Below are 24148 nucleotides of genomic sequence, written 5' to 3' on the forward strand. Positions count from 1 at the left end.
TCCCCCCCCCCCCCCCCCCCCCATCCCTTGTCTCGTCTCATACGCTTATGTCAATATTGCTAGTCTGTTCTCCAGATGATAGAAACAAAATGGTAGGAAAGCGCGTTGGAAGCGGTGTAGATTAAAATCACACACCCTTATGTGTCTCGAACCAACCTTAAAACACCTTTCAAATGACCCTGATCGGAAATGAAGCATGAAACACGTTAACTGTACTCTACACAGGTTTCCAGATTTTCTCGCTAACCCACATATATATTGTATCTCAAGCCATGTTTTACCCTTGGCATGTGTTGTTCTAATTGTAAACAAGGGGCTGGCAATAAAACTTGTAAAACAAAAAATACTATAAAAAAAAAAAAAAAAAAAAAAAAATTCACAGTTGTTTTTCGAGCTAACGGTGATTGGTGCAATATATTTGAAAGATGTCACGATTTACACTTGGCATGAAATTCGATCAGTATGTATTTACTGTGTTCACAGCAACGTCAGACTAATCTATACAAGTTTATTGTCCATCTCAAGCCATTGCGCACTGAATTTGGACACCTGGATGACACAGAGTTAGAGGTATCCAATATCCGACATGTTTACCATAAAGCAAGGTCTGTTCTGTGTATTGTTGCTGCTGATTTGTGGTGAGAATTATTTTACTTTACTTGAAATAAAATAGAAACATTAACGTCCAAATCTGTTTAAATACAATTAAGAATTAAACGTTATATTTTTGAAGTTCATGCGATGATAAACACCAAAACTGTTTTACACACTCAAGTGACACTGTATGAATTGCGTAGCGCGTCAGCGCGAAGCCGTTCATACATAGTGTGTAAAACGGTTTTGGTGTTTATCATCGCATGAATGTCAAAAATATAACATCCAATTCTTATAATTCCAAAATGCATTAATATTGTTGTTATACATATTAACTATATTTAAAAAAACCAATCGAACTCTATTCCACAATGATTTACAACTGTATCAATACGCAAATAAGGCAGGGTGGAAAATTAACATGAAAACCATGGTCACCAGCAGGGCCAGTTGAAGAATAATACTACTAGCCCTCTCAAATTCAACTAGCCCTATCACAATGAAATTTAACTGTGCAGTTAAAATCAAAACTAGACTGTTCTTTGTTGAATAATAACCATGTGCTCGCCGTATATAGTCCGTTTGCTTCAAACGTAAACCGATGAATTGGCATGTGACTTCATAATGAATAAAGTTAAAATTCATATAAAGACATGTTCTTAAGTTTTAAACACATACAACATAAAAACGTACTTAATGTTTATCACAGTAATATTTGGATGGTTATGTCATCATGTAAGTCTTGGTGTCACTTTAGATCTAATCTGTTTTTATTTTGATTCTGTCCCAGAAGCTAATTAAATATGATTCCTTTTTACCATAACATTGAATAAAAATTGTCAAAAAGTAGTTCCACTAGATAATTATAGCGTATCCAGTTCCAGATTTTAAAAATACATGCAGTGTCTTCAATACGTTTTGGGGTCTATTTTTTAGAAAAAGTGACGTCATTTGAATACTGACGTCATTTAAATTCAAAATTAGCTATATTATTACAATGCTTCGTCACATTAAAATAAAAACTGGTCTACTAACCTTGACCCCTGTCATATTTCTATAACAAGCAGACAACTCTGTTTGCAGGTCGGTATTTGTTTTTCTCATGATTCTGGACAAAATATTAAGTTTAAGTTTTCAAAGATGAAAGAAATAAAAAGTACCTTTTGTCAAATATATCATATCAAAAACAATTACCGTTGGATATGTTTTATTTATTGTTTACAAAGCCAAAATAACGTGCAAAAAGTAATTGTCGTCGAAATGTAGCGGGTACAGAATAGTAGCAGACGATCGAATTATAGGAGATAAAGGCTGAACCAAACCCAACAAAGATGGCCGTGTCTAGCCAATTCACTAATTTTGTCTCCACGGATTAAAAATAGTTCCAACATTGAACACGTTTTTAGCTATGGTAGAATGGAGATAAACATCATCTGACGTCATATTGGAGGTAGTTTATCGTGCATTTAACACCGCTAAATGTTACATTTAAAACCTCATGTTAACGCGTTCGGTTTGAAATGTCATTTAGCAGTGATAAATGCAAAATAAACTACCTCCAATCTGACGTCAGATGATGTTTATCTCCTAAATATTCTCGAGGCGAAGTCTGTTTAACTAACTAAATGACATCAATAAAACTGGCAGCCTCATTATATAGAGGAATACAGGCTTCTAACGACCGGCCTCGGTGGTGTCGTGGTTAAGCCATCGGACATAAGGCTGGTTGGTACTGGGTTCGCATCCCGGTACCAGCTCCCACACAGAGCGAGTTTTAACGATTCAGTGCGTAGGTTTAAGGCCACTACACCCTATTCTCTCTCACTAACAACTAACCCACTGTCCTGGACGGACAGACAGCCCAGATAGCTGAGATATGTGCCCAGGACAACGTGCTTGAAACTTAATTGGATATAAGCACGAAAATAAGTAAACGAAAGAAAGAAAGCTGCTCACTGAAGACGGATATACGCTTCCGTAGGAAGTAGTACACTTAGTTGCATTCTGGGACAGTTTAATCCATTTTAAAATTGAGGAGAGGAAAAACATTATGAATGAAAGGACCTTTCTCCAGAAGACCCGTAACATCTGATAGTGTAATACATTTATCAGTAATAATAATAAATAAATAAATAAAATGTTGTTTATTCCAGCCGCAACTGTGAATACACAGAACGGTGATGAAACCAGCACTGAAACCAGCACTGAAACCAGCACGGATACCACCACTACTACAGGTACATCACTAGTAAATAATATTAATATTAAATATTCATTTCAATTTATTTTCAGGCTAATATCCAATTAAGGGCGGGATTTAGCTCAGTCGTTTTAGTGCTCGCCTGGGGTGCTTGCGTCGTAGGATCGAACCACCTCAGTGGATCCATTCAACTTTCTTTCTTTTTTTTCTCGTTCCAATCAGTGCACCACAACTGGTCAAAGGCCGTGGTGTGTTTTTTCCTGTCTGTGGGAAATTGCATATAAAATATCTCTTGCTGCATTAGGAAAAATGTAGCAGGTTTCCTCTGATGACTATGAGTCAGAATTACCAAATGTTTGACATTCAATAGCCGATGATTAATTAATCAACGTGCTCCAGTGGTGTCGTTAAACAAAACAAACGTTATTCATTTCAATTTATTTTCGGGCTAATATCCAATTAAAGTTCAAAACGCTATCCTGAGCTGTCTATCAATGGCAGTGGTAAGTTGGCGAAGTGGCCATACACCTATCCGCTGAACAGTTAAATATTGCAATTCAGCTGAATTCTTTAAATTCTTTTGGATCGATATAGGACATTATGTAGTTAGATCTATTAATTATAGCTATACCGTTAAAGAAATGTCTCATGTACAAAAGCTAGGCATTATAACATGTATCCCAAAACCATATAAACCAAAAGAATTCTTTCAAAATTGGCGACCTTTAACTCTTTTAAACTGTACTTATAAAATGGCATCGGGGTGTATTGCAAACAGAATTAAAAGTGTTTTGGACAAATTGATAGATAAAGACCAAACTGGTTTCATAAAAGAAAGATATATTGGAGAAAATATTATATTAATTTATGACATCATGTCATACACTGAAGAACATGATATTCCTGGATTGCTGTTATTAATTGACTTTGAAAAAGCCTTCGATTCTTTATCTTGGTCCTTTATATATAAAGTGTTAGATATATTTAATTTCAAATCATCTATTAAAAACTGGATAAAAACGTTTTACAATAACTCCCTCTCTAGTGTCAAACAAAATGGATTTTTATCTGAATCTTTTAAATTAGAAAGAGGTTGTAGACAAGGTGATCCTTTATCACCTTATATATTTATTTTATGTGCTGAAAATAAGAAACTCGAGTAATATCAATGGTATCAGTATAGATGGTGAACAATATTTAATTTCACAATATGCAGATGATACAAGTTTCATTCTTGACGGTTCTCCCGAGTCCCTGTACAATACACTTTCGGTTTTAGACTACTATGCATATATATCAGGCCTAAAAATAAACTTTTCCAAATCTAAAGCTATTTGGATAGGAACGAAAAGGTTTTCTAAGGATGTATTCCATCATACGAGATGGAAGTTAGAATGGGGTCAAACTCATTTTAACCTGCTTGGTATCAACTTTTCAGTGAACATGGAACATATAATCGAACTGAATTATGATTCAAAAATATCAAAAGTACAAAAATTGATGAGAGTATGGTCTTGCAGAAGATTGACGGTTTTAGGAAGAATAACAGTATTGAAAACGTTAATAATGCCAAAGTTAACTCAACTATTAATAGCTTTACCGAATCCAAATGAAATTCTGATAAAACATATAAATACATTATTTTTTTAATTTATCTGGCAGAGTAAAACTGAAAAATTTAAACGAAATTTAATAACGCAAGATTATGAAAGGGGTGGTATTAAAATGATAAACATAAATACTTTTATAACAGCATTGAAATGTACATGGATTCGAAGAATGTTTTTAAATAACTCAAAGTGGATCACTTTGTTTAAGTCAGTTACAAACATATTGTTAACAGACATGATTAAACAAGGTGATTATTTCCTAACACGCAAAATAGAATATATTCACAATAGGTTTTGGAGAGAAACACTGTATTAATATCTGGAATAACAGCAAAATATGTATAGGTAACAAACCATTTCTATACAAACATTATATCAATAATGGTATCATATTTATTAATGATTTATTAAACGAACAAGGTGATGTTTTAACCTACGAACAGTTTATAACAAAATATCATATAAATAAAAATTTCTTGGAATATGCGTCAATAACAAATGCTGTTAAATCATTTATAAACAAATTAGAAAACATAAACGATGACACTTTCACAAATCTTAAAAATCCTGTTTTCCCGTTTAAGATAAACATTTATTAAAAGACAAAAGCGGTTGTAAACATATGTATGATATGTTAAATTCACAAACTGTCATTCCAAAAGCATAATTGAAATATGCAAATGAAGGATACATGTATGATACAAAGAAATGGGAAAAGTATTATGTTATTCCTTTTCGATGTGTAAAAGACACAACATTATCATGGTTTCAGTATAGAATAGTACACAGAATCTTAACTACTAATACATTTTTGTATATGATACATTACATGGATTCTAATGCTTGCGACTTCTGCAAAGCTTCATGTGAAACGTTACAACATCTTTTCTCGAATTATCTTGAGTGTATACGACATGTTTCATGTGAATTACGAATGCCTTATTTAGAACAGTAGAACTAATTTTAATCAGATTGCTAACAACACTGCGTAGTCTCCACTGTCCAAGTAACATTTCGTCTGTAAATAATAATTTAAATATTGACCAATCACACTTCGCCTTTTATAACGTTATTTGGGAGCATACAAATTCTAAAAATATCGGGCGAGTCTATTTTAGTAGCCGCAGTACAGGGAACCATACCAATACGTACGGGATGGGTTATCAGTCTTGAATTTTGCATTACAAATTATTTATTTATTTTAAAAAAATCTTAAAAACTAAATCAGTCTTCAGTTTTACATAAATAAAATAAAACATGTTTTAAGGCATTCGTAATTCACACGAAACATGTCGTATACCCTCAGGATAATTCGGAATGTTTTCAAATTATTTTTAAATCATTGGCATGATTCTGCAAGTAAGGTTTTCATTGGTGGACATGAGCTCCAACTGGCTGCTGTTAGATCCACATGTAATAGTGGACCTAACTTTAATTAGATTGCGTTTAAACGATCAAGGTTGACGCATTTCTCCCTAAAACTGAAGTAAAATGGAGGAGTGGGGAGTGAATTTATTTTGTTTTACTACTATATACACTAATGATTGTCTGTTTTGTTTTGTTTAACGATACCACTAAAGCACATTGATTTGTTAATTATCGGCTATATAATCTAAGTCTTACAGAGAAAACCCGCTACATTTTTCCATTAGTACCAAGGAATCTTTAATATGCACTTTCCCACAGACAGGATAGTACATACCACGGCCTTTGATATATCAATCGTGGTGTACTGGCTGGAATGAGAAATAGCCCAATGGGACCACCGACAGGGATCGATCCTAAATCGACCTCGCATCAAGCGAGCGCTTTATCACTGGGATACGTCTCAGCCGCCGTAATAGTGATTGATCCTTGAATTTTGTGGCACTTTATTAAAATTCAGTGAATCACTGTTGTGCTTTAGTGGTCCATTAACTTGATGTGCTTTTGTACTTTACTAAATCACTCGTGTAAAGAAATAAGGGAACATATAATAAATTGTAACAGCAAATATTGACTGCAAATCAATACCCTCATGCACAGTATCAGGAAGTTAACAGTATTACAGGCAGGCAATCCTACTGTACTGACATTCAATCCCACATTATGGTTGTTGTCACGGGGATTCTATAATTCCCGTAACCGAATAAAACACGAGTATCAAAATGTCTCTCCTACTTGTATATCTTTTAGATCTCTCTGTAACAGGCTGTTAACCCTAGTATGGCTCGTCTCTAGGTATGATCAGAGATACGATCTTATATAAAGTATATATATTTATAGCACGTTAGTTCTCTAGAAACACAACAAAAACACAATACACTTTGGAATCTGTATTAATCTAAGCTGACAAATGTACAGCCGTAGTAGTAAATTAATAACAGCAATAATAACAACCCAGAATTGATCACTGAATTAGTTAATCTCTAGGTGTCTAGTTACACAATATGCGAATCACTTCACCGTTACACCACACCCACACGTGTGATAATTGAGAAACGCTTACAGGAGAAGTTAATTAATAAAGGAATTACAACACCATTCCTAACTGGTTAATTTTTAATTAACCCTTACTACTCGTTCAGTAACGTGTGATAATTTAGGAACGCTTCTTGGGGAACTTAATTAATAAAGGAATTACAGCTCTATTCCTAACGGGTTAATTTTTAATTAACCCTAACTACTCATTCAGTAACCTGGTGACACAGAATTAATACTTATCACAATAAAGACAATAACCTACAGTTTACCTAGGGTCTACTAGGATGACTGGCTAAGCTTATATTACCAAATACTCATATAATGTTAGAACAAAAAGTCTACGATTTACTTCGTCAGATGACCGAAGACACTGTCTAAAGAATATTGGTATAATACAGTATTAAAATATTTAAAGTCACATCAATCACATCAAGGTTATACACAGAGCAGAAATGATATTTACCAAGTCCTAACGGACTACGTTCGTGATCCCCTGGAGCCGTCCTAATTCGTTCTCCTAGATATCTCTAAATCCTAGCTATTTATTCCAAATCAGGATTTTGCCTGGGAGTACAAGGCGGTACCTCACGTATCATCTTATAGTCTGACTCTACTAGAGTCGGTATTATTTCTCTCTGATCATCAGACTTACTGACGCCATCGTCGCCAAAATCACGGTTGTAAAACCGCACTCGCAGAGGTATTACGTAACTACTCGCCACATGGCCTCCGCAGCTGGACTAAGTGCATACTGGAATGTCCGATCGTGCGAAGTATTACGTAACAAGTTGCCCATCTGGGCTACGGGCAATAAACTGCACACGGCCCTCTAACACAATTAAAATCGCCACAGGCGAAACAAATTTAAGAGCATGTACCGTGACACACCCCCACCTCAAAAAGGATATTTCCACTATTCTAGGAATAGGGAAATATACTACATTAAAACAAAAAGGTGCGTTAACCGACGCATACGGACATTTATAACACATGTAATAATAAGGTGACTACCAGTAATCACACTGAGTCTCTGAGTCCCTGGTATACAAATAAAATATATATAAACAAAACAAAAATAAAGAATGTCAACACATTATCATAACGTTCAACTTCGGGACAGGGCATCAGCGATTACATTGGATGTGCCCTTGATATGTTCAATGGTAATTGGGTATTCTTGCAGAAGAAGACTCCATCTCAAAACTCTCTGGTTGGAGGCTTTCATTAGGATGGTCCAGTCCGTCTTCATCTTCTGGGAACAGCACAGCTCCAGAACCCACGTCACTGGCACACACAGCTAGCTTGAACGGCATTCGGTAGTCTGGTGCTGCCATCACGGGAGACGAGTAGCGCCTCTGCTTGAGACGGTTGAATGACTTCTCGCATTCACCTGACCAATGGAACTTCGTTTTCCTCTTTTTCAGCGTCGCACATTTTCCAGGTTTTCTCCGACAGGCATGATGTCGAATCGGTGTAGCGTTGGGTTCCAAGCGCACATCTTGGCTTAAGGTATTGGTAACCGTTTTTTGGAAGGTTCTGACAAATGGAAACATTGTCTTGTTTCAACGTAGTCAACTTTGCTCGCTTGGGGGTTCAAGTCTGCTAGAATCTGGCCGTTGGCCAACTTGATCGCCGCAGTCTTGACGTCATCACAGGAAATTGAGTGTCTCTCATTTTGGACCGGTCTCTCTGGAACTATCGGCAGTCTGTCAAAATAACCTTTTAGCAAATTGATGTGACAATACCTACGTTTCCTAACCCTATCAGGAGTGTTTATCACATACCCTGTCTCATTAACCCGTTTGCGCACAACATAGGGCCCGAAATACCTGTTCTGCAATGAACCACGTTTAATGGGAAGGTACAGCAGCACCTTATCCCCTGGTTTAAATTCCCGACTCCTAGCCTTCCTATCAAACACTGATTTTATTTTGCTCTGAGCATGGCTCAGTTGCTTCCTAGCTAGTTCGGTCGCCGGCAACCTCCGATCTCTAACTCTCTTATTTATTAATACTCCCTTGTCCACAGTTAACAAGGTAGTGCGAGCTGCCAACAAATTTGGATCAGCCCCCTGCTCTAGAATTAACTCTTGTCTATTACAAGGTAAATCCCCTCTATCAAAGACAGCTGGTTCAATTACCCTCTGCGGGAGATCAACAGGTTCCACCACATTTAATTTGTCAGTTGACTTATCTACCATTTTACTGATAACCTCATCCACTCCAATTTCATGGCTCACACACGTATCAGACAAATCACAAATATCCTCTAGATCCCGTGCTAACCTACTGGCCATAGCCCTAGTCTTTACACACGCAGGATAACTAATCTCATCAACCTCACACTCTTTTATTGGTAACGTGCTGTCTTTAATTAACAGTTGGTCACATTTCGGCTGACAACACTGACTAGTGAAATCATTTCCCAACAAAACTCCTATGTTTTCAACAGGCAAGTCCTTCACAACACCCATAACGACTGGTCCCGTCACAAACTTCGAACACAAGAAAACCTTATGTAACCTGACAACCATATTTTCTCCAGTAACCGAGGTTAAAACCAAACTACGTCCTATGTCTGAATTTTCAATACCAGCTAAACTCTCTTGCGTGATCAAACTCTGACTACACCCGGTATCTCTATAGATTGATATAGCCTTTGGACACAACTCTTGTTTCACATCACAAACCATACCAGTGGACACATACGGGTTTACTTTCTCTGCCATGGGACTAACCATTAACTCTCTCGCTAACGGAGCTGACCTCACTAAACCGACCACTTGCGCATTATCGCGTTTCCTTTTAAAACAGTCCCCAATAAGATGGTTATCCTTTTTACAGTAACTGCAATGTGGACGAAAAGTTCGTGCATTGGCTGATAATGCAGGCCTATCCTTACTTTGCCCACCAGGTACATTCCTTGCCTGACTAGCTGACCAACTAGATGACTCTCCCCGATAGTTACTTTCCCGGGAAAAACCTGGCTGAAATTTCTTCTTATCACCCTGTTGTAAAGAGCTACCCGGTACTGCCTGAGCTTTCTGTATTAACACGTAATCATCTGCCACTATGCCTGCCTCCTGTATCTTTTTGACTTCACGATCCTCTAAGTGAATACGTAAGCTAACTGGTAATCCATTTTTAATGTCCTGTAAGATCAACAACTCCCGTAACTCGGTATATGACTCTACCTGATGAGACACCACCCATTTATCAAACATCCCTGCCTTCTTAGCCACAAACTCACTATAAGACTGACTCTGCGTTTTTCTCAACTCGCTATACCGTAAACGATAATCCTCAGGTCGTAATTCATAAGCCCTCAACACTGCAGCCTTAACTAAGTCGTACTGACTTGCTCGCTCATCACTCATTGAATTATAAGCTATACTAGCCTTCCCCTTAAACTTAGAAACGGCTAACAATGTCCACTTAGACTGCGGCCAATTTAGCTGCTTAGCGGCCCGTTCAAAAAGTTGAAAGAACATATCTATCTCCTGGTCATCAAATACCGGCACTGATCTATAAGCCTCCGACATGTTAAACCCATTTCCGGCTTCTCGTCTGACTTCTTCAGTATTCAACTTTAACTCATGTTCCACTTTTAATTTTGCTAACTGGAGTTCTCTATCCCTATCTCTCTCTCTCTCTCTCTCTCTCTCTCTCTCTCTCTCTCTCTCTCTCTCTCTCTCTCTCTCTCTCTCTCTCTCTATCTTCTCTATCCCTCTCTCTATCTTCTCTATCCCTCTCTCTATCTTCTCTATCTCTACCTTCTTTTTCTCTCTCTCTCTCTCTCTCTCTCTCTCTCTCTCTATCTAATGCACGTTGCTCTCTTTCGTACTCAAGCTTTTTAAAAGCTAATTGTTGTTCCACACTTAACTCATTTATCTCTATCTCTGGAACAATCTCACTGTCTTCCATAACAGGACTATCACCAAAAACTTCCTGGATAATAATTGTCCTTATATCTCCTAAGGTTTTAGCTGATGTTAAATCAATTTCTCGCTCACCCGCGATTTCAACTAACTCGGCCTTACGTGCTCGCTTAATCTCCACTACACTGAGCGTAGGCCTATCCAGCAAATTCTTATCCATGTTTAGATATGACGCACTTAATATTAATTAATTTTCTAGTGAACAACGTGCTACTTCTGGTTATTTGTAAAAATAATTTATAAAGCCCCCATTTACAAACAATACTTTTTTAAATATGCATATCCCGTTTCAGATCCCGGACAAGCCCCCAATTTTCTACTCCTGTCACGGGGATTCTATAATTCCCGTAACCGAATAAAACACGATTATCAAAATGTCTCTCCTACTTGTATATCTTTTAGATCTCTCTGTAACAGGCTGTTAACCCTAGTATGGCTCGTCTCTAGGTATGATCAGAGATACGATCTTATATAAAGTATATATATTTATAGCACGTTAGTTCTCTAGAAACACAACAAAAACACAATACACTTTGGAATCTGTATTAATCTACGCTGACAAATGTACAGCCGTAGTAGTAAATTAATAACAGCAATAATAACAACCCAGAATTGATCACTGAATTAGTTAATCTCTAGGTGTCTAGTTACACAATATGCGAATCACTTCACCGTTACACCACACCCACACGTGTGATAATTGAGAAACGCTTACAGGAGAAGTTAATTAATAAAGGAATTACAACACCATTCCTAACTGGTTAATTTTTAATTAACCCTTACTACTCGTTCAGTAACGTGTGATAATTTAGGAACGCTTCTTGGGGAACTTAATTAATAAAGGAATTACAGCTCTATTCCTAACGGGTTAATTTTTAATTAACCCTAACTACTCATTCAGTAACCTGGTGACACAGAATTAATACTTATCACAATAAAGACAATAACCTACAGTTTACCTAGGGTCTACTAGGATGACTGGCTAAGCTTATATTACCAAATACTCATATAATGTTAGAACAAAAAGTCTACGATTTACTTCGTCAGATGACCGAAGACACTGTCTAAAGAATATTGGTATAATACAGTATTAAAATATTTAAAGTCACATCAATCACATCAAGGTTATACACAGAGCAGAAATGATATTTACCAAGTCCTAACGGACTACGTTCGTGATCCCCTGGAGCCGTCCTAATTCGTTCTCCTAGATATCTCTAAATCCTAGCTATTTATTCCAAATCAGGATTTTGCCTGGGAGTACAAGGCGGTACCTCACGTATCATCTCATAGTCTGACTCTACTAGAGTCGGTATTATTTCTCTCTGATCGTCAGACTTACTGACGCCATCGTCGCCAAAATCACGGTTGTAAAACCGCACTCGCAGAGGTATTACGTAACTACTCGCCACATGGCCTCCGCAGCTGGACTAAGTGCATATTGGAATGTCCGATCGTGCGAAGTATTACGTAACAAGTTGCCCATCTGGGCTACGGGCAATAAACTGCACACGGCCCTCTAACACAATTAAAATCGCCACAGGCGAAACAAATTTAAGAGCATGTACCGTGACAGTTGTGTATTTTATTGAGATATGACTACTCTATAGTCCGTCCCATCCTCCTATAGAAATGTGGGGTTTTTTTGTTTTTCTGTAAATAATTTCGGTTTGGTTTGACGTAAGAAGAAAACAAAACGTGTTTTGGAGAAAAAAAAACTACAATTCTTGTGTTTAATTGAAAAAAAATATTCGGTTTAGAAATAAATAAAACTGTAATACAAACCATAGTAAGAAAACGACGTTTATGGCCGCCATTTTGTTTCATGGACTGGTATTGTCTTGCTATATGAGATCAGTGTTGATTATTTTCTTATTGTTCCCTCTGTAGCGAAATTAATCAAATTAAAAGAGTTATCTTGCATCAAGACTACCAGTCCATAAAACCAAAATGGCGATTATAACGCTGTAAGCGTCGTTTTCTTTTTTTAAATAAATATTTATTGTCCCATATCATATAGCAGTGTCGGGGTTGAGAGCCTCGAGTCACTGCTTTACATATATATCCATGTTCTAAGCAACAACCAAATGTGTTTAAAATAACAAAACTAACAGAAACTGATTCAGACTAAAGTTCAACACATGCATACAGTTGAACATGGACAGTGATCTATAATCTAGTTATATATTTCTATGATCCGAAATTTAAAACAAAACAGAGAAAATAGCGAATAAGAAGGAAGAGAATCAGAAGGGAGAAGATTTAGAAGATTTAGAAGAAGAAGAAGAAGAAGAAGAAGAAGAAGAAGAAGAAGAAGAATACAAGACAGAGATAGATGGCATAAGAAGAAAAAAGGTTGTTTTAAATTATATAAAACCTGACACCCTGCGATCTCCAAACAAGCCATGCGCTAAATCAGTCTTAATATACATTGCTACATGTATATGTATACATTCTATTTTCATAATAGCTATATATGTGTGTGTGTGTGCGTGCGTGCCTGCGTGTGTGTGTGTGTTGTATTTATATCATTCATTAAAGAGGTTGAACCATGGGCCCTTTCTTTAATATTTTTTTCATAATGGCAATTTTTAAATAGAATATATCTTTCTATTTAAACAATTTGGCAATATATTTTTCATGGTAGTGATTTCTAAAAAAAAATTGTATTTTTTACAGTAAACATAGTATTTTATATTAATTATTAACCAATTAAGAAAGTTATCTTTTTCATTATTTATATTATATTCCTTTTCTCAGTTAATATCCAGGCTTGTACTGCATCCCATAAGTTTTTGGTCTCATTACACACTACGAATAAATGTGATATGGCTTCAGGATAATTACTACATAAATTGCACGTATTCGAATCGACGTAGCGAATCATGTGTAAAAATGTATTAGTAGCTAAAATTCTTTGAAATAATCTATATTGGAACCATAATAACGTTGAATCGTTCACGCACTGAAAAGGTAGCAAATAGTACTGTTCCCAATCACTTGTTGTCAAAAATAAATCCTCGATTCTTGTATTTAATTTATGATTTTGACATTTGACATTGAAGTTTATTAAATCGTACATATCTTTACATCCTCTTTGGCTTTTTATCAATAGTTGTAGTTTAAATGGAAGAATGGGTTTACTTGTTTTTGTGAAACTGTCATCTTTCAAAGCATCTAAATTTTTAATGTATGATTGTACTGCTTTTACCAGTGAAACATGGTATATGAAATTTGTTGTTGTATGATGTATATTTATAAATTTATCATAAGACAAAATATCACCATTTTCATTGAATTTACTCATGAAAATAATTCCTTTGCTGGCATAATTTTTAAATACAAATGGTTTTTGATCTATAAGTATTTCACTATTATGTCAGATATTAGTACATAAAATATCGTTTACACTTTCAGGATTATGTTTATTTTCTATTTTTTCCCAACAAAGTAATGTATCTCTCAAAAACTCATTTGGAAGTTGGTTGGCTTTTCCCGTTATGAAATAATCTCCATATATTATTAATTCATTTGTTGATATGTTGGTAATAGACTTAAAAAGACAAACTCACTTTGAATTATTCACAAACAATCTTCGTATCAAAGCGATCATGAAGTTACTTACATTTAACATTTTGAGTCCTCCTACTTTATAGTCTTGAGTTATTAGATCACGTTTGCTGCAATTTTTTAAAGATGTTATCGACGAACAGAGAATTTTTGACGACTGTAATTACATATCAAATATATTTTTCCGAATAAAATATCAGTGGCTGTATATTAAACGTGTTTCCGATCGTTCTAATATTTGTACTAGGTTAAATTTCATTTTTTTCCTAAAAACATTTTTTCGTACGTACGAAATTATTTGAAGACAAAATCCAGCTTGGGCTTATTACAAATATTGAGACGACAAGAAACATATTGAATATACAGACACTGATACTCTAAACAAGAAAATCTATTTAATATGTAAGTTTAATCGTAGAAATATTTTATTAGTCGGAAACATCTTATAATGCAGCAAACTCGGGAATGTCCCTTTAATGCGTACATACTTACATATGCATTCACACACACACACACACACACACACACACACACATACACACACACACACGCGCACGTTCATGCATACACCTCCACATACACACACACTCACGCACACGCACACACAAACACATACTCACATTCTCATACACGAACACACAGCATGCACACGCACATACATACATCCATACATACAAATGTATTAATATTTTTACAATTTATTAGCATATTCTGAATCAACATACTAGTAAATATAAACATTTAAATGTGTTAGCGGATTGCATAAATTCATTTTGTTTTTATTCCTAAAAATCTTGTCTAATTCTTGTATTTCATGATCATATTGAAATTGCTTTCAATTGTTTAAATACTTTCTATATCTTTTTTTTCAGAAAGTGGTGACAATGCAGGTAGCTTCTTTTTTAAAATTTATTATGATTATTTTTTATTAAAGTAAAAATAATGCGACCTACCTTATTAGTATGTAATTTAGTTGCTAACAAGTCTATATTATCCGGACACGTTCTAGGGCCCTTTTCTACGTTTGCAGATGTGGGGCGGTGCTGAGTCGGTCGGGGGCAATGCAGGTTGTCGTATGGGGGAAACGCACGCATAAAACGTCTATTCCGGCACAAAAAAAGCACATACATGTGTATATGGAAACTCACTCTTTAAAGTGGCTACAATATATAAATAAATATGTTTATTTTATACATAGCTATGAAATATATAGATCTGCAGAAACCATAAAAGTCATATCAGATGAACAGTAATATTTTCACTGTATTTTAACTACAGTGAAAATATAGAAATCGTATTTATTTTTTGTAAAAGTTCATGATTAAATTATTTGCAAGCATACGTTGGAATTAGCCCCACAACGCTCACTTTGTAGAAAAATAATGATCATTAAGAACGACTTCTATCCTTGAATGTGTGGTAAAAATTAAAATAATGTTTTGTTGGTAAATTCTGTATTATGTATTATGAGAAGAGAAACCAGTACGTCTGAACTAATGACGTAGTCTACGAACATCTGTTCTTTAATTTCTCTTTTGAAGGAAGGAAAGGAAGGAATTTTTATTTAACGACGCACTCAACACATTTTATTTACAGTTATATAGCGTCAGATATATGGTTAAGGACCACACAGATATTGAGAGAGGAAACCCGCTGTCGCCATTTCATGGGCTACTCTTTTCGATTAGCAGCAAGGGATCTTTTATATGCACCATCCCACAGACAGGGTAGTACATACCACGGCATTTGATATACCAGTCATGGTGCACTGGCTGGAACGAGAAATAGCCCAAATGGGCCCACCGACGGGGATCGAGCCCACACCGACTTTCTCGTTGGATCAGTTTTCGGACGAGATAACAAAACATCTCTAATTATATTATAAGCTGTGTTTACACTTACACAAGTTAAACTGTACTGGTTTAGCTAAAACACATTTGGTTGGAAATGACGATCGTTCATGCGATTAACAGTGCAATTATCGGCACTTGCGCAACACATCAAAACAACAGTGGTCTACGAGTCTATTAGGCCGTTGCTAACTTGCTTTTATGACACCGCGATGTAAGAGATACCCATGTGATATTTATTGTATCTTCACATGGTGGAATACGTCTTTTAAGAGGTCATGACCTCTGATCATGCGATCGACTGCGTCACGCAGTACAGCTTCGCATAGATCTTCATGTAAAAAGTGTGCCCATCGTTCTTTCGATTAATATTTTTATATCGGAAAAATAGTTGCTGTCAGTTTTTATCAGTAATGTTAGCAGCATGATTTAACAAAATATATATTTTAATAATTTTGTTTAGCCTTGAATATTATTAGTAACGAATTTATTACCTTTTAGATCTTTGTTTTATAATTAAACTAAAATTACACTAACAGTCAAACTTTTAAATAAAGTACACAAACATTTTGAGTTTTAGTTTAATAATACAACACAATGTAACATCAAATTCCTCAAAATATATTTGTTAACAAATAGCTATGCAAGGTATTACTGGTGGGGGGGGGGGGGGGGTTGTTAGCCGTTTGGATATTAAGGGCGTCAACAAGGATTCCGGGTGGTTTTATATCAAGGGAGACAATTCACATCGCCTTATTAACACCGTGTTTTGAACATTTATGATTATGCTGTAATCGTATTGTGAAAACATAATTGAACACCCGCAGCCGAACAAAAGTATTTGTCGTGTTATACTAACTTGTAGAACCTGTAAAAAAGCATGTCAAGTTATTGCTTAAAATAGGTTTGTGATAATTAGCCCATGTTCTAACACGGTAACTGATTACGCAATGCTGTATTCTAGCATTAGCTTTTAATACGCGAAACACACAAATCTAGCACATTTTTTGGCCAAACGTGCTCAAGAAATCTTCAAATAAACAGTAAAAATACCGAATTGTGGTATTCCCATTCATAATGAATTCAAGACTTTCAAGACATTTAATCAGTGAGGCGTGTTGGAGAAAATGTCGTCGGTCTCCTCCGCTGTTTGTATTTTCGTACAACCAGTCGAGCAAGTCACGTGACATTTCGTACACCCCGACAAATTCTGTATTTTCCCGCAAATCCTGTATTTTCCCGCAAATGACACGGTGTACTTGTGGTATGCATTGATCTAAAAGGTAATAAGTTATAATATTGTTTGTGTAAACTTCATGGATAGATGTGTGGCGTAGGAATACAAAGTTTCATTGATAAATAGCTAAAGGAAAGTGACCACAATATGATGTAAAAAACATTTCCGGTCTTTAGTCTGGCCATTTTCATGTCTTGTTTAGTTATTTTGGAAGTCACTAGGTGCTATTTGTTTTCATTGATGTACACTGTAATAAATAAAATACTCTACTATTTCCCGTGTGAGACCATTTGTAATACAACTCGTGTGTATTTAATCGTACATCACGACTCGTTGCAACGGTCTCACACGGGAACTCGTTTAGTATTCTCTATATATTTACTGCCTATTCTGATTGTGACGTCACTGTCACTTGTGCCGTATACTGGTTGTACTAAAACACTTTGCACTTACATTTAAACTGTTTTAGTTATACCAGTTTAACTAAACCACATACCGAAGTGTTTTTGCTATACTGGTTTAGTTATACCGGCACAGTGAAAAGTGCACGTTCACACTTACTTTTTAAACTGGTTTAGTTATACCGGTTTAACTGAACCACAAACCGAAGTGCTTTTAGTCCATGGGCCAGATACCGAAACCCTCTCCCCCCCCCCCCCCCCCCCCCCGGGATTTTTGGAGACAAGTATTTTTAGATACCTCATTATATATGAATTTAATATCTGCTTGTCTGCAGCAAAAATGTTGGTGGATTAAAAAAATATCGCCATTTGAATGGGGGTACCGTTGTCCCAAAAACACTATATTGAAAAATTAAATATAGTGATAAAGTTGTCATCCATATAAATTTTTAACAGATTTAAGGCCAAAATGAATGATATTCATCCTATACTAGATGTTAATAGTAACAAACCAAATAACAATGCAATATGTGGTATGAATAATGATATACTCATCGGCAAAAGTTAAGCAATGCCTGAACTGCATTATTTTCTATATTTACACATATTTTGGGCTGCTTGAACCTTTCATTATTAAAAATTGCATTGTATTTAATATATTGAGGCAGCATTATTCAAATATGGTTCAGTATATCTGCCTATATAATTATACAGAATTAATTAAGGTCCAATAGATATTTTAGCATTTTCCTTTAAATGTGGGGGGAAATACAACTTCTTCCGTTGAAAGTTGTCAGCATTGTGGCATGTTCTTCAACTTAATGATTTAAATAACAATTTTGAGGGAACACAATGACAAAAAACATTCTGAACAAATGTGTAACAAATACTTACCTAATGCTCATTTCAATATTTTTCATAAGTATGTGAAATACCCAGTGTCTTTTGCGTGTATAACCAGTAAAGGCTTACTGAAACAATGTATAGAAGCCATATATATGACCAAAACATGCTAAAATAATATGACAGTAACAAAGAATTATATTATAATATAAGAAAGTTTACTAGCGCTTAATTAATTTTGTTGAGTATACATGTATGTGCATCAGTATTATGAATATGTCCCTCTTTACTAAACACCAGTGTTAAAAATTTAAAGCATCAGTTTTGTGTACCTACCATAATTTCTTTTGCATTACATGTACAAGTCATCTATCTGACAGAAGTTCATCTTATACTGGTCTGTGTTTGTAATATTTTTAGATTTGCCTTTATATTTACATTGTGCTTAACTTATGCTCAGGTGTATATAATTAGTTTCTACATCAAATATTGTCTAGGAAGACTTCCTTTGATATTCCTTTGCATTTTCATGCAATTAAAATATCTGTCATGTTCACAATTTCTGGTATTCTCCTTCTCCAGACTCTGCTCTGGTTCCTCCATCAGTATGTCCATCAGCGCTCATAGTATAATATTACTATTTCATCTCTAGTGTTCCTTCTAAAATTTCTCAGCCATATGACAATTTGGTTGGGGAATAGCCTGGACTGCCTGGAATGACTGATACCAAATGACAACTTGGCAATTTGTTCTCTTTATGTGCATTCTCAGAGCATTCTCAGTGAATACATACATGTAGAGTGGGGAAGGCTGATTTATATTCTACTGTAGTTCAATATTATTATCCTTGGTTTGGCAACAAACATTTCCAGATATTTCTCAAGTCATGATGTTTTGGATGTTATTCGCACCTGCACTTCCAATAGAGAAGGTATATGAAATGATCTGCTTCTTAAATATATGAACATCAATTTTTGCTGAACTTCCATGAGCTAACAACATTTCAAGGAAGTTTTGGTGTTGCTTGAGAATATTCAAAACCTCCAGTTTTCCATTCTGCATAAAAGTACTGTTGGTATCATAGCCAGTAATGGCAAGCACAGCTGAAATTGCTAGTTGGTGTCTTCCCTGCATCTTTAATGATGCTGTGCACATCTATAAGATGCCTCTTCATGCCAAGTTGAGTGTATAAAACTTTACGTATCTGGGATGGTGAACTGGCAGCAATGTACAGACATTGAAGTGTAATCTTTGTGATCTGATAATGCAAGAGCTGTTAACATATTGAGGGAGGAACAAGAGCAACGGCCCAGAGGAAAAATAAGAAATTGCAGATATTGTGAACATAATAGACATTATATAAGACTGAAATAGAAAAGAAAGTCAAGTGCTAGATATGCCTGATGACTATATCTGATGTCAATTATATAAACCTAAGCATAAATTAAGCACAATTTAAATACAAATATGTTTTTAAAAATAGTACAAGCTTCTGTGAGATAGATGAATTGTAAATGTTTTAACACACTTGCCGAGGAAAGGTACTTATAATTGGCTGGTACTAAGAACAGAGGGACATCTTCATAAATTTGTGAACATAGTATATAAACTCCATATACTTAACCATATTTGAATAATGAAGCCTCAATATGTTATACATGTAGAAAAAAGCCAGGTCAATTTGTTTTTTTAATAATAAAAGCTTCCGGCAATCCTAAGTATGTGTATACATAAAACTTAATACATTTCTGGCATTGCTTACTAGTAACTTATTTTGAGAAGTATATAATTATTCATACCTCATATTATATTGTTTTGTAATTGTTATTAACATCTACTTTATAGAATAAAAGGAAGGATGTAGAAATAGAAAATTGTAAACTTCACATATATTATATTTGGGTCACATAAAATGATTGAGAACTGGGAATGAAAGTTAGATTTTTATAGTGCTAGATATTTGCCTGATGACAATATTCTATGTAGATATCAATTATATACACCAATACATAAGTTAAGCATAATATAAATAGAACTGCAATTCTAAAATATTACAAAAAGCAACAAAAATCTAACTGTTGTAAGATGAACTGTTGTGAGATAGATAAATTGTATATGTAATGCAGACTTGCCTAGAATGGTATGTAAATTCACTTTTTATGTTTGTAAGACTTGTGTGTAATATAAATATATTCAAAATATCCATGTAAATGGTTTAGACAGCATGTACTGCACCATATTTAAGTATATTAAATAAAATACAATAATAAAAGGATCAGGATGTTTTAGGTACGGTATGTATATATACACATGTACACTGAGAATTATGTATATCGGGAACTATGTAACTTTTGCTGGTGAGTATACCCCCGATACTATATCCATACCACATATATTGCATTGCTTTGTGGTTTGTTGTTATGAACATGCAATTTAGCATGAATAGCATTCATAATTTGGTCTTAAACCTGTTCAACATATGTATGCATGTTAACTTCAACATTGCCATGCAGTTTTTTCATATACTATGTTTGTAATACTCAGGACATTTCAAATTCATTGACTCACTATGCTTAGTCAGATGCGAAATGGTTTTTTTGTGGGGTTTTTGTGGGATACATTCACCAGAATTAAAAATAAATAGGGTGCCTACACTCAAACGTGCCCTACAGGCACACCCACCAACAGATTGCTTTGCAGACAAGCTGATTTGAATATGTCTATGGATAGGCTTCAAAGATATACTCCTTTTGAAAAATCCCTATGGGGGGGGGGGGGGCAGGGGGGTTATAGTGGGCCCACGGTCTATTTATCTATACCGCTTTAGTTTACCGGTATCGTGAAAAGATCGCGTTCACACTTACATTTTAAAGTGGTTTAATTAGTTACACCACTTTAGTTAACCAGTTTAAAGTGTAAGTGTGAACGCATCTATAGTCTGTTTTTCTATGTTGTTCTTTTCAGGCTCTACAACGATTGTATCAACGACATGTGTACTTGCGGGTTTCACGTATCTAATGACGGTGTAAACAACGCTTCACAACCACGACGTTGGATTTCTTCTACCGAACTCTCGTCGTTTTTTCTGTTTGAAGCTCATTTACCATGACTGATTTATTAGCACTATCTTTTGATAGCAAAGCGAATTGCTGTGATGTTTTACAGATGATGACAACTGAACCTGAAGAACATTTCTAAATCGTATGAAATTCAAGTGATGCTAATAACGTGTTGCCACCGTATCTCCCATCCCTCAGGGGCGTAGCACGGTTGGACCTAAGGGTGGTGCATGTGTGTGTGTGTGTGTGTGTGCGCGCGTGCGTGTGTGCGTGTGCGTGTGTGTGTGTGTGTGCGCGCGCGCCCCACATTTTGGAATCTTCCTACTCTTGTGGACGGTAGTATTAACCTTTGCCGGGGGCCTAAATCATCATCTATGCAACAGTCCAATCACTTCCGTCCAACCGTCTGTTGGGTTAATATTTAAAATAAAACAGTTTGTTAACCTGTTGTAAAAATGTAGTGTAGAGCATGTTATCAGTATTTATTTGACAGAATTTTGAAAGCTGTATTTATTAACATGTTGACACCATTTTCTTTATTTGTGTTTTTCTTTAATATTGAAATGACCAATATATATATTAAATTACAGCTATATGATGTCTAGCATATTTTATTTTGACATTTGGAGGGACGAAGGAAGAGAGAGAGAGGGGGAGGGAGGGAGGGAGGGTAGGGATATAGGGAGGAAACATGCATCAGCAATTAGTAATCTGGTACAGATATAGTAACATGGTATTGGTCCAAATCGTAATTCGTGCTCCATCTTATTTTGAATGGATGCCGTTGGGTTGTAGAATGAAATCATCTGCCAAAGAATGTGACTTTTAAATGTTATCATGAGGTAGGCTTATAGAAATATCAGCAGCAATGATATTAATGTTATTGTTGTTTTAGCAGTAATGCTCCTTATTGTAGTAAAAGTAATATTAACATTGGAAAACAACATAGTTAATAAAAAAAATGCATTTGGGGATGTAAATAATTATAATACAGAACTAGTAGCAGTACTTAATAATAATAATGATAGTTATTGAGTAGTTTTAGAAACATCTTCTTTCAGTGTATTATACAAATTATAAACAAATTCTTCTATGAGAATCTTAAAGGGAAACGATCTTCCATTCTGTAATTCGCCAAAGTGAGTTCATGAATGAACAAAAGGAAGCTGCCTTAACATGGCCATTTTGATCGGGTAGTAATAATAAAACATAGTAATAATAAAATAAACGAAGATGATGTGTGAAAAAACACCTGATATAAACGTATTTCAATGTTTATGAGATAGAACCACCCTCTCTAAATTGTGCCCAAAAACCTGTTTGTATCTCATGATGACCTACATGTATATACTGAAATAAAGATACATTCAGACCAAACCACGTTTAATTTGTTGTGAATAGTTGGATATAATGTATCATGCAATATGTACCATAAAAAAGTGTTTTGTGTGTACAGTAAATCCATGATATATCAGAAGCTGTGGACTCGGCCTTGAACCCTGTAATGCCATGAATTCTAATACATTACCTGAATTGTAATGCCTGCCTTGAATTGTAATAAAACCTGCCCTGAATTGTAATACTGACTTGAATTGTAATAAAAACTGCCCTGAATTGTAATAACCAGAGCTGCCTTGAATTGTATGTAATAAGACACCGACATGAATTGTAATAACACAAAAATGGAAAGGAACGTGTGCTTGGACGACACCGCACAGCATTTCTTCAATTTGACGCTGTTGAGTTTATTGTATTTAAGACAATCATTACTGCCACGTAGGCTTCTCCTTTCGACTATCAGCAAATAGGTTTGTTACTCGCACTCACAAATAGCGTGTACCACAACGTTTGATATACCAGCTGTGGAACACAATAGCGGAATGGACCATTTGTTAATAACCTCAGCTGTTTTATGGGTTATATCTAGCCTAGTCGTAGAGCGATCATTCGAGGTGATTTTGGGTCATGTGATCGAGCCGCCTCGGTGGACTCACTGGGTTTTACTCGTCCCAACCAGTAACCATGTTTGTTATATATTAAATACCGTGTTAGTTGATAGTATATCTGTGCATATACAGATTATTTGCTGTTTTCCGGTAGAAATATCTAATGTAGAGGGAGCAGATTTCTTCCTTCACTATCTAGACCAAGTGTCACAACCATATGTTGGACACCAAACAGCTGTAATTTAAAATGTGCTCAGGTGTAAAACAAATAATTCAAAAATGGCAGCTTCAAAAATCGAAATATATCTCGTGTTGCCATATCTACACGCCATGATGCTGCTGAAGTCTTCTGACCTTGCAGAAAGTCTGGAATATTTGCAATGCCTTTTCCTCTTTTGAAATGGGGTTGGATGGGGACAATATCAGGGTTTTTAACAC

The 24148-nt window shown here is 35.5% G+C and overlaps 1 long non-coding RNA gene across 1 annotated transcript; it reads left to right on the forward strand.

Moving 5' to 3' along the window:
* The first annotated feature begins 329 nt into the window (after window positions 1-329).
* LOC121382135 lies at window positions 330-22403 on the forward strand. The gene is made up of 4 exons (XR_005959124.1): window positions 330-638; window positions 2748-2831; window positions 15247-15264; window positions 21670-22403. It is a non-coding gene; the product is annotated as an uncharacterized LOC121382135 (long non-coding RNA).
* The last annotated feature ends 1745 nt before the right edge of the window (window positions 22404-24148 follow it).

Source organism: Gigantopelta aegis, chromosome 9, assembly GCF_016097555.1.
Source record: "Gigantopelta aegis isolate Gae_Host chromosome 9, Gae_host_genome, whole genome shotgun sequence".
NCBI classification, from domain to species: Eukaryota; Metazoa; Mollusca; class Gastropoda; order Neomphalida; family Peltospiridae; genus Gigantopelta; species Gigantopelta aegis.